General features: G+C 35.8%; 1 long non-coding RNA gene across 2 annotated transcripts in view; it reads left to right on the top strand.

The window, feature by feature from the left end:
- Positions 1-4,426, top strand: part of LOC128248879 (uncharacterized) — a 113,466-nt gene extending 109,040 nt beyond the window's left edge. For both annotated transcript variants that reach the window (XR_016243354.1, XR_016243353.1), the window contains exon 3: positions 4,135-4,426. This is a non-coding gene — a long non-coding RNA (uncharacterized LOC128248879). The remainder of the gene's footprint in view (positions 1-4,134) is intronic.
- Positions 4,427-9,171: the final 4,745 nt, after the last annotated feature.

Below are 9,171 nucleotides of genomic sequence, written 5' to 3'. Positions count from 1 at the left end.
TGACAACACAGCCCTTGACTCACTCACACTATGTATCTTACAAACACGCATGCGCGCGCATACACACGTGTGTCTTTGTGAATATGTTTGTATACATTTATGTATGTGTGTGTTTGTAAGAGACAGAGTGTGAGTGAGAGGTTTGTTGTCATGTATACGTACATGCATAAATATACATACATCTTTGGATGTATGCATATGACAACACAGCCCTTGACTCACTCACACTCTGTCTCTTACAAACACGCACGCGCGCGCATACACACGTGTGTCTTTGTAAATATGTTTGTATACATTTATGTATGTGTGTGCTTGTAAGAGACAGAGTGTGAGTGAGTCAAGGTGTGTGTGTGTGCGTGTGTATGTGTGTGAGACAGAGTGAGAGAGCGGTGTGTATGTAGTATTTACTCTCTCTCTCTCTCTCTCTCTCTCTCATACACACGAACACACACACGAACACACAAAATAGAAAGTGAAGGTTTTTGCGGTTGTTACGTCAATACCGGAAGTTGACATTGAGGAACCTTTTTAAAGAAGTGAATCTTAAATATAAAGCAATATTATTTATTTTTAATTAAAAAAATCAAATGAAGAGCCTAAGATTTATCCGAGGTCAAATTATTCATGCATTACAAGTATGGAAGCATTTGGTGAAGTCGATTTCACGTGAAAAGCGATTACACACACATCTCTGTTTTATATATAGTATAGATATACATATATATATGCATATATAAATGTATAAATACATATTTCTTTATGCATGCACAAAAACATACACACATATATTGACACGGATGTATGTGTTTGTATATATGTAAGTAGAGCAGTATAAGCCATACATCAGGCAGGTGGGCAATGTTATACATAAAATAATGTTTGTTCGTTTACAATATACGTGTTTATCATAGTGTATAATATAAACATATATATAAATGTGCGTGTGTATGTGTGTGTGTATGTATATATACATACGTGTGTGTGTGTGTGTGTGTGTGTGTGTGTGTGTGTGTGTGTGTGTGTGTGTGTGTGTGTGTGTTATATAGACTTGTATCTATTATTACTATTCAACATGCATTAAAGAATATTGTCTCAAAATAATTTCGATTATGAGAGACAAACACACACGTTAAATAATACGTAGTAGACTCTCTTCACTCTGTCATGACACTGAACATAATCAGTTTTTTATTCTGCCTCTTATGAGCAGTTTCTGAATTTTTACATTAAAGGCATTTCATATGTTCTGACGCTGAAAACATGACACTGAGAATTTGTATTTTATTATATATTAGAAGATGAAAGGCAACGGGAATTGTACCTGTTTAACATCAAAATAGATGGAGTTACCTGACCGATTTACGGAATATTTTTGCATAAGTTTAACATTTTTGGGGTGAATTGGAAAATCATTTCTTTTATTTACAAGGTAATATATGTAATTTTTGTCTCGGTGAGCGCGATGTTGTATATCTATCTATCCATTTAACTATCTGTCTGTCTGTCTATCTGTCTATCTACCTATTCATCCATCCTTCCATCTAGCTAGCTATTTATATATATATATATATAAATACATATATATATACATATAATGTACTGTTCCGTGTTGGTAAGATCAACAAAAATAGTACTCCATCTGATGAGAGATGAATATTATTTAATAGATATACATGTTTTTATGTGCTACTATTAGTTTCATATGTTGAGAAATCCCACAAACATATTCATCAGGTACAAAGCACATATCATAACGAACTAAAGTAGAATGAGAGAAGAAACGCGAAAGGTTGAGAAGGAAGTATATAGAAAACGTGGAAGGTTGAAAAACGGAAAGCGAAAAAGTAAAAGGTAAAAAAATGGTAAAAGAGTTAACTCCCTTAGACCTTAAATTATAAGGCTGGAAACATATCAACAAGTTAATCAGGTATAAGCAGAATTTTCCAATTCTTCAAAATGTAGTTAGACATATGTTTACAATGCTGAAAATTTCAGACCTAGAGTTCAGTAGTGAGGAGCTCTTTCAGCTAAACATAGCTTACATTTATTTAATCCATTAACATAAGGTGTAGATTTTTCAATTATTTTCCACTCAATCACACGTGATGTTGCGTTAGATTTCAAACTCCATACGTGGCTTGCCAACATAGTAGCTTTGCTTCTGTTCTTATGTCACATATGATTGGCATAGCGATTTTTAAATTCTCCTTCACATAATCCAATATAGGTCTCCTTATCTGTTGTATTATCCTCTAGCATTGCAGTAACTTCTACCTCATATATAACAGATTTAATCATACATCGTTGGTCAAGTGGACAGGATCCTATGTCTCGACAGTTACAACTAGATTTAGGCTCTTGGTGTTGACATCGTGTAATGATACTCTTCATATTAAGCTGCAGCTATGTGATAATTTCACAGAACGCCTATTAAACATTTTCCTGTATCTGTGAGTCAGTGGAAAGTGTTTGTCTAGGACAGACAAGAATATATGAGCAAGACACTTTATTTCACGTTGCTCCAGTCCACTCAGTTCGCAAAAATAAGTTGTACCTGTATTTCAAAAAGCCAGCCTTGTCACACTCTGTGTCACACTGAATCTCCCTCAGAACTACGTTATGTGATGAGCTGTATGCAATACACATGACCATTTTCATTTGTTTAATGTGTACCACCAGAGTGTCACAGACTGAGTTTGAATGTGATAGCAGGACTACAGGCGTGACATCTCCCGGAGAAAGGACTCCCGCCATGAGTCCTTTCTCTCTTGTCAGTTCGTAATGCAAAATATTTTGGTATGCGTATCTCAGCATCAAATAGTTCGGCGTTCAGATGTGTTTCTGTAAGTGCCATGCATATTACTTGATTACATGTCATTAAGCCTCTCAGGTATTGGGTTTTGCGTTGGTGGGACGTTACAAGGCCCTTGTTCAACAGGAATACCGGTGCAACATACAGTGTGTTGGTAGTAGTCATTAGTCTGACATATGTAGAGGTGTCAGAGGTTTTCACTTTGGGTCTTTTGTTGTTTGAGGTGGTCTTGAGTGCTGGTACATGTTCCTTAAACTCAATGTCTGATGGAGCCGAGTCGACTGCCTTACGACCTTCTGTGCCATTTCCAAAAAAGACCGCTGTTCAGCAGCGGCTGTCTGCACTGCATCCACACTTTGTTTCCTTTTGGGAGTAGTGTATGCAGGATCCACATCTTTCCATGGCGGTGTCATTGTATTTTGTGACCTGGTCTTGTGTCTTTGGGGACAGTTCTTCCTGACCTTGGGATGAATGAAACGAGTACTGCTCACATGCATTTGTTCACTTTCCTTCATCATGTGCTATCTCTACTGCAAACACAAAATTGCAAAAACCTAGCTGCGCATCGAAAACACCGAATCATTTGTCGAAACTTAGAGTTGCAAGACCAACATCCTAACTACTTAGGCAGCTGTAGCGTACGATACAAGTAATAACAAGATTACTTTGACTAGAATTTGATTAAGTTTTCAGTCTATTGATATAAACTTAACTTCCTGTGTATTGTAAACTTGACAGCCGTCAATTCGGTGATGCTTTCACCTAGCTTACGAACAACTTCTAATTAAGTTCTCAATTAAATTCAATTTCCGGTATCTCTTAAGACAGTGAAACTATGTTTTGTATATTTTCTATTATCATTTATGATATTACACAAGATGAATATTAAGGGTTTCTCACTCATAGACGGGAGTGGTGGAATGTAGACACTGGAAGAGGATGTTTCTATTATTTCGCTTTTATCTTCTTACATCTTGAACGTGTTTATAAAATATAATAGTCATTGCGATAGGACTTCAGATTATGCAGATATATATATTGGTTGTTAAATAGATTAATATATGGATATGAAGATGCATATACTTGCATATACATATGCATGAATATATGTCAGATAGATTAGATACACATACACACACGCACGCTCACACATATATATATATATATATATATATATATATATATATATATATATATATATATATACTTATACATACACAAACGTGTATATACACTTTATAATACATATACATCATTATACTAAACAGACTATCGGATGTTATACACCGTTGGTTACAATGCGCTTCCTCTCATTGTTGTAGCTTTCGAATTATGCCACCCCACTGGTTGGGTGCACAGAAAAACAAAGCCCCTGGACGAAACGCCAGTCCGTTGCAGAGAGACGTGAAAGAAAATGCTTTTCTCGAGAACAATATGCAGTGCCGGTCGCGGTCTCAAAGCGACGAAAATATTTTGACAAATTAAATTTAAATGTTGAAGTGAATCTGACGGCTTTTGTGTGTTATTTTAAATGGCTTATAAACACCTTCCACGCTGCAATTGTTTTCGTTCCAGCACACGATCTCAGATCAGGTCACTTGCTATACAAGTACATCTCCGTAATATATATATATACATATATATATTTTTATATATATATATATATATATATATATATATATATATATATATATAAAAGATAATAAGAGTGAAAAAACTACAGAAGGCTTGTGTTACATGGTTAAAGTATATATTTAAATTATGTCAGAAAAATGTTATAAAATTTTTTTGGTATATAAACATTGTATTTGGAGAAATAACCGGTTTCATGTTGTCTTTTCAAATTTCTCTACTTCATTGTAACATGTGTTCGCTCCAGTCTGAAAAGAAGAGTTCTATATACATATATATATACACAAATATATGCATATATATAGAGAAAGAGAGAGAGATTAAAAAGATAGATAGATAGATAGATAGATAGATAGATAGATAGATAGATAGATAGATAGATAGATAGATAGATCTTTCAGTAGATGTCGCATAAAGTTAGATATTTATATTAACACTTTGTGACTTAGATCCATATAACTCGAAGATGTAAAAGAAAGGGAGTCTATCCTTATCTACTGAGACAGTTTTCCTCCTGTTCAGCAACCGTTCAACAATATCCATCCGTGACCCAACCTGACTAACAGAAACGAAATTTATGCGTTACCCTTTACCAATCAGCCTTATCTAAGACTATATATGTGAAGGCACATAGCTCAATGGTTTGAGCATCGTGCTTACAATCTTGAGGTTGTGAGTTCGATTCCCAGACTGGGCTGTGTATTGCCTTTCCCTTGGGCAATAGCAAAAAACTAAATATGGATTTCTTAACTATAGAACCTACATATTCAGAGGAGGACAGGCAGTATTTGGAGATTAGAATCTCGGGTATGCAGCTCCTTTATCAATTAGAGGACATGAAATGAATACCTTTAGGATGTCAAGAAAAATATGGTCATCTAAACTCCCAACCTATGTCAAGCGTAATAGTCGTCTCTTTGCAGTGCTTTCGACACTTACATTTGCTCTTCTAAACTGATCACATTTGTGTATATCTTTTTATCCATATATCTATCTATAACTATCTATCTACTATTTATATCTTTATATAGGTATGCATATACGCATATTTTGTACGTGTTTGTGTACGTACATCTGTAATTGAGAATAAGATATAAGGAAAAGTAAACATATTAAATAAGAAAAAGATACAGAAATTGCTCAGTGTTACTGGAAATTCCAACATCAATGAAGATTTAAATAAACTATGCTTCCTTCGCAAGCGGCGCGGGAGAGGCTTTTAATCTGTATTAACATCAAATGAGATACGGACTGTAACATTCAATCAACCTCTCCAGCAGGGATTTTAAAAAAGTAGTTCAATAACAACCTCGTTCAAGTTTGTGAACACACAAATTATTAGAGTAGCTAGTGAAGTTAAGAGAATTAAAGACATTGATCTCTCTCTCTCTCTCTCTCTCTCTCTCTCTCTCTCTCTCTCTCTCTCTCTCTCTCTCTCTCTCTCTCTTTCTCTCTCTCTCTCTCTCTCTCTCCCTCTCTTTTTTCTCTCTCTGCAAGGAACAGTGAAAGATTCTATCTAACGTAACAACAAAATCAAAAGATTAATCAGCTCACTGACATGGTTGAACATGGAAACTCGAAATGACGATAGAAGGAGAGAGGGAATCAGTCACACTAAAATGCCTGGTATAGAGTACCGACAAATATATATAACATTACAGCTTTGAGATTACTTCTTTCAATCTTGGAGCAAGAAATTCCTACAATGTACTTTCTAAGCAAAAGACAGGAAGCATCAGCTAACACCAAATGTAGTCTATGGAAAACCAAAATTGCAGACATTAACAATACAGTTGTTTTGTTACCAACTGTAAGAGACTATTCTCTAGATACGTCATTGCCATAAAATTTTAATAAAATGTGGATGTTTCAGCCAATATTAGTCCAGGCCATGTCTAACTTAATAGCATCGCCTTGTAGAATCTGTTGAATCATTTTTTTAATCATTTTATGGTATCATGGCTCATCCAAGTAGGGAGTTGCTGACTAAGATGTATCCAGGTATAGGTGCCTTGTTTGGTATCCCTTGAAGAAGTTTGTCCAGATATCATTTGGAGATGTGATCTACTTCTTTGAATGTTTTTCCTGAGAGTAGATTATGTAAAATAGAGCAGCGCTTGTTGAGAAAAAGTAGTTGTGTTGCAATGTAGTTATGTGTTGTGAGCCTGGATTTTGTAGTGGGTGTATGGTATCAAGCATAATATTACGAGGCATTATGTGTGGCAACCAGACCAAATGTAAGAAAATAAGAAGAATCGGCAAACAATAAATAAGGGTAAACATATTGAGACCGATAGGTCGAAAGAAGGTAGATGTAAGAATAAAAACAACAAGCGAATTAAGATAAATGTATGCCTAGATTAGGCCCGATCAGTTGGCCCGTGTTCGCCACTTTCATCCACCTTTCAACATGTTTACTAGAAAGCAACAGTTTTCACTGCATCTTCATATCCCTTTTCAAGTAAAACTGGAAACAGTTGATGAAGGCTTGACCAAAAAAGATGTCTATGTTTAGCTCTTTCTTTCTCGTTCACTACACAACCTCTTTGCTAAAGCCACCAGACAGCTAAACACTGCCTGCTGTTCCCGGTCAAAGGAAGGAAGCATGACTATCTAAGCCAGAGTCGTCCTATGCGTGACAGGAACTGTTCGACATAAGTCGACAAGTCAGAAATGCTTGAACATTAAAACAATGAGTAAAGAACGATTGCGACACTCTACGCGCATCTCGGACAGGCTGGACTGATGGAACTTCTGACCCTATAGAATTCTGTGTCTCAGAAGTCTGTGTACCGAAACAGTAAATATAAACATAGTTGGTAATGAATGGTTAGTTATGAAAACGGCTATTGTACGCGATGTTCACTCTCTGTTGCATAGAGTTGATGCAATTGCTAATGGATATCTATCATCAGATGCAAACACGATCGAATGCTTAAGGAAGTTCGTCTATCAATCAAGAAGTTGCAGTTTTGACCCTAGTACACGACACGACTGTCATAGCTTAGAATTGACCCAAACTTAGTGAGCTGTTGCAGTAGTCTAGATCATGATCAGTCTCGATTGAGTTAACTAATTGAACAAGGCTTTTACTTTGGATTATTTTTTTCTGGTATACTGCATACGAATCCCTTATCCAATGTGTGTTTCACCTTTTTGCTAAGACGAAAGAATGTGATCTAGTTGAGATTTAACTACTGTTTCTAACAATTCGAGAGTTCACGTAGAAGTACCATTTTTGGCTCTAAATTTTTAAAAATGAAAACTGAGTGGACAGAGATTGTGTTGAGATGTATCGGATGGGTCACTAAACGTAATTCGGTGAGCCAGTCTTATTACATATTGTGTCACGCTGATTCTACCTAAACATTGTTTCATAGATACAAATGCCTGCGGAATACTCAGCCATTTGCACTACGATACAACGAGTATTTCCGTTGTTCAAACAACTGAAATACTCTTTGTCGCAAACGACTAAAAATTATAATATAGAGTGGACATAAAGTCAGGTACAGGTTTAATAAAAAAATTGTCTAAATTTATGTTTTTCATTTGTAAACCCCTTAGGATGAATACAGAAAAGTATGTTTCAATAATGTATGTCCCTATGTACCTGTAAATAGGTGCGCGAGTGCACGTGTGTGTACGTGTGTGTATGTGTCTGCATACACTTATATAGATAGACGAGCCCATCTACTTAATCTACAGGCTGTACATAAAGTCAGACCCTATTTTAATAAAAATCTTTGACCGGGAACAACAGGCAGTGTTTAGCTGTCTGGTGGCTTTAGCAAAGAGGTTATGTAGTGAACGAGAAAGAAAGGGCTAAACATAGACACCTTTTTTGGTCAAGCCTTCATCAACTGTTTCCAGTTTTACTTGAAAAGGGATATGAAGATGCAGTGAAAACTGTTGCTTTCTAGTAAACATGTTGAAAGGTGGATGAAAGTGGCGAACATGGGCCAACTGATCGGGCCTATTCTTGGCATACATTTATAGATTGGAGAAGGCTTAATCTATGTTTTTGCAAAAACTGAGAAGGAATACAGAAGAGTGCGTTGCAAGCAGTTATCTGGATAATTCAATGAAAGACATACAATAAAATCAGAAATAAGTCTAGAGAAGAAATTCAATCAAGTAGATCCAGTAGACAAGATGATATATAAACTTAGTGAACAAATTTTGATGAACTGTTTTTGTACATGCTGAAAGAAGTGGAGATTAAAGTATGTCAGAAGATGATGTCGATGCTGTGAGTGAAATTAATAATGCAAAGTCATGAATGTCTCTTCATGCAGCGGTATCGGCAGCAGCAGCAGCACACAGACTTCCAAACTCTCAAAGACATCAATGCAGAAAGTTCAACAAACGTAGCACTAGCAGATGAGACGATATGTAAACTAGGAAACAAACTTACACAAACTGATTCTGTACATGGTGAAATAAGTGCATAAATGAATGTCCAAGTATTTCAGAGGATTATATGAATTCTGCTGGTCAAATTATTAATGAGAATTCATAGGTATTTCTTTGTGCAGCAGCAGCAGCACACAGATTCAGTCTCTCAAAGACATCTATGCACCACATTCTGAAAGTTAATTTAAGTCAAAAAAAAAAAGAAGAAGAACGGTCGCTGCAGATTTTACGTGATTTTACGTAAGAATCTGTACACAAAAGGTATTATAAACAGACATTTTTTAATCGAAATACTACCCTACTTTATGTCC

The sequence above is a fragment of the Octopus bimaculoides genome, chromosome 10, assembly GCF_046866305.1.
Source record: "Octopus bimaculoides isolate indiv1 chromosome 10, ASM4686630v1, whole genome shotgun sequence".
In the NCBI taxonomy this organism is placed as follows: domain Eukaryota; kingdom Metazoa; phylum Mollusca; class Cephalopoda; order Octopoda; family Octopodidae; genus Octopus; species Octopus bimaculoides.
This window is presented reverse-complemented; position numbering and strand designations above follow the sequence as displayed.